This window comes from Wasmannia auropunctata, unplaced genomic scaffold, assembly GCF_000956235.1.
Source record: "Wasmannia auropunctata unplaced genomic scaffold, wasmannia.A_1.0 LD336076.1, whole genome shotgun sequence".
NCBI lineage: Eukaryota > Metazoa > Arthropoda > Insecta > Hymenoptera > Formicidae > Wasmannia > Wasmannia auropunctata.
Window position 1 is genome coordinate 145,926 of NW_012026814.1, and position 3,804 is coordinate 149,729.

The window sequence follows — 3,804 nt, forward strand, 5'->3', positions numbered from 1 at the left end:
AAAAAATTAAAAAATTTTTGGTGGTGGGGGTAAACAAAAAATTAAGCAATAAAAAAATTATTTTTAATTATAATTATAAATACTTTTAAAGCCATTTAACTTTTATTCGGAACATTTTTTCTATCTCTAGTTTCGACGATATTCGCATTGAAATAAAAAAAACAATTTTTTTCTAAGGAGTGTTTCACCCCTTAAAAGCGCGAAGCGGCCCGAATTTGCGGTAGCTTAATTTTTCGTTTTGTCTAGAAAGTAACATATCAACAGCTCATCGAAATCGGAGGAGGGCACTTGGGTCCCTTTCCTTGTGAGTGCATTATGGGTGCTAGATTCTGTCTCAACCACCTCCATCTTTATACTCTTAATGTTGAAGATATTTTCAAAATGCTCTTTCTAAAGATTTGTGATTTCGTCCTTTTCCGCTAGCATTTTACCTCGTTTGTCCTTTATGTTAGATAACCTAGGCTGGAATCATCCCCTCTCCTGTTTAATTAGTTGATACATCCCACGTGTATTATGCATTCCACGCATTACATTGATGTTTTCCAGATTCTTATTCATCGTTTCCCTCCTTTTGAGTCTATAGATTTTTCTTGCTGTTTTTCTCCTTTTCTTCTATATTTCTCATATCCTTCTGGTATTTTTTTGTAGCATCAAACTTCTTGCTTCGTTTTTAATCCTTATTGCTTCTTTGCATTCCTGATCAAACCAATTTTCATTGCGACAACGCCGTTTTTCTCCGATAGTTACTTTCGCAGCTTCGACAACCGCACTCTTCATCACCCTCTATTCTTCCCACTTATCTTTGCTGTTATGGGGTTTCTGCAGATGCTCTTCTACTTTAATCTTATAAGCAGTTTTCACTTCTTCCTCTTTTAGTTTCTCAGCATTTCATCTTGGCATTTTTCCCCCTTTTTCTTTAGAATAGTTAGATATTTTTTGTTTTATCTTACTCTTTACAAGGCAGTGATCACTGTGGCAATTTGCATGCCTGCAAACTCTGACATCCTGTATACTTGATCTCCTTTTTTGGTTCACCAGCACATTATCTATTTGATTTGTTGTGCATCCTCCTGGTGATCTCCAGGTATCTTCGTGGATATCTTTGTGAGAGAAGTATGTGCTCATTATGCTTAAGTTCAAACTCTCTGCCAACTGCCATAGCTTGAGACCATTCGGGAAAGTATTCTCGTGTAGGTAGTGCATGCCTGCGACCTTTTTAATAAAATCCTCTTTCCCGACTTTAGTATTAAAGTTTCCCCATTATTATCAGTGTGTCATAACTGCCTTCACATATCCTCTCCAGATTATCGTAGAATATTTTTATATCTTCCTCTTTACCTTCCTCCGTGGGAGCATATACACTAATCAGCGTTATGTTACTGAATTCTCCTTTCACACGTAGTTTACAAATTCTGTCACTGATTGGCTCGAATCCAAGAATCTTACTTCTTATTTTTTTGTTAATCCAGAAGCCTGTTCCTTTTTGGCCAGTTTTGTTAGGAGTACCACAGTAATAAAGCGAGAACTCCTTTCTATCTATCCTTCCAGCATCCTTGCGTCTTATTTCCTGTAGGGCCACTATATCAAGATTAAATTTGCTTAGTTCTTCCGCAATTTCTTTCAATCTTCCAGCCTGCAGGAGTTACATTCCATGTTCCAATATTCAAGACATTTTCCTTTTTTCTGTTCTGGGTTCGTTTTACCAAGAGACCGTCCGACATCCAAGGCTGTGGTAATGCGTTTATGACAAGTTTGTTTCATTAGGTGGGTTGTCAGCCCTACACTAACTAAACTCTGTATTTAACCCCCAGGGTCCAGGTGACCCAACTATCCCCCTGAGCATTAGGGTCAGTCAGAGCCTCTTCTGTAAAAGCAGGGGCCACCATTAGAAGACGAAGTTAACATTTGGAAGCTATATCTTACGCATTCCGAGTCCTTGGCCCCCTATTTAAATTTAGCGGAGAAAAAAAAATATTAATGAAAAATCACATTTTTTGTGATATTTCGAAATTGTGTGTCTTTTGAAATGAAACTTAGCACAAAATTTTCTTTTATCTGGGTGGACATTTTGCTCACTATAACGATCAATTACGCGTGAGGCCGGAAATCCCATCCTTAATCCGCTAGACCCTTTTACGTAAGAAATGATCTTGCTTGAATTTTTTCAAGGCCATTAAAATAAAAAATTAAATCGCTGAAAATTGTTCAAAAAATGTGTCCGCTTGGACGCTAATGGGTTAAATACTCGTTGAGCATTGTGCAATTTTTTGTTACCAAATTATTCAACTGAAACATAAAGACCATTTTTGTTTCAACGTTGAATAACGTGGTGAAAAAAAATCACACAACGATCAATGAATACACAAAAAAAATTAAAAAATACGCAATTAAAAATAAAGATTCATGCTTTCGTAAGCTGTAAACTGTATTTATGTGCGATTTTTAATTTGGATTATGGACTTTGCAAGGCTTGAAGAAGATTTGGATATTTGACAGATTTTGGACATTTGGATCTTTTGTATGAGCTTTGCAAAGTTTCATGGTAAATTAAAAATCGCGTACAATGCAGTTTACAGTGTTTGAAATTGTGAATCTTTACTTTTAATTTGCGCACCCGTTGAGCATTACGATTTTTTTTCACCGAGTTGCTCAATATTGAAGTAAAAAAGAATATTTTTGCTTTAGTGTTAAATAATTTGGTAAAAAGAAATGGCACAACACTTATCGAATCCACAAATCAAAAATAAAGATTTACGCTTTCGAACGCTGTAAATCGTATTTGTATGCAATTTTTAATTCACGCCATGGAACTTCGCAGTTATTAAAAAATTTTTAGATTTGATGCATCTTTATTTACATCCGTACAGCTTTGTAAAGAATCAGTAAATTGTTTAATGAATTATCAATTTTGAAAGTAGAAATTTTAAAGTAAAAATGCTTTTTAGAACATTTTATTACGATCATTTTTTACTAAATTACACTGTCTTGAATTTGTCTATTTTTAGGGATCAGAATAGGTGATGCTTTAATTTTGCTATCAAGTGTATTTACAAAATAATTTTGTGTAAATTATATACAATATATAAAATCACGTTATATTTATGATAAAATTTCAGTACTGATAGCTTATCTGTGGAAGAAGTTTATATGTATATACATTTGCATATATTATACATTGTAATATTTTTCTTCTTTTTGTAAATATATTTTTAACAAAACACTGTTTTTCGTTAAATAAAATTAATTTTTAAAATATATTTTCGCAGATGCATAATTACCACTTTTGTTCTTTGATCAATTTCGCCGTCGTCATTTTTATAAATAATAAAATCCTAAGTAATATACATGTATTTCTAGACTTTGAATATAAAATCGAATAAAATAAATAACATTTTGAAAAATGTAACTGTTAAGTTTTTAAAGTATTGATTATTTATTATTAAAGTCATTTTATAAAATGTAAAATCTCTAACTATTTATTATTTAATTATTATAGTTGTAATTATAATTTCTATTTGCAGATGTCTAGAAATTGGGTGTGTTCGGATCTACCATTAGATACACCTCTATTTACCGCAGATGGGGATATCAAACGTGTATCAGCTGGTACGATTATTAATCTTTTTTATTATTAAACTCAATAAGATGCTTAAAAGCAGGGTTGTGCCGTAGATTTCAAGATTACGTCTACACGGATTATTTACGCGAAATCTACCTGATGTTTACATGGTCTTTTTGCTACGTAGACTTGTAAACTATGTAGACTATTGTAAATTGTATCACTAAAGATCGGAAGAGCACACG

The 3,804-nt window shown here is 33.0% G+C and overlaps 1 long non-coding RNA gene across 1 annotated transcript; it reads left to right on the top strand.

Annotated features, from left to right (window-relative positions):
• Window positions 1-1,704: 1,704 nt before the first annotated feature.
• On the top strand, window positions 1,705-3,769 carry LOC105449154. The gene is made up of 3 exons (XR_974307.1): window positions 1,705-1,764; window positions 3,522-3,606; window positions 3,673-3,769. It is a non-coding gene; the product is annotated as an uncharacterized LOC105449154 (long non-coding RNA).
• The last annotated feature ends 35 nt before the right edge of the window (window positions 3,770-3,804 follow it).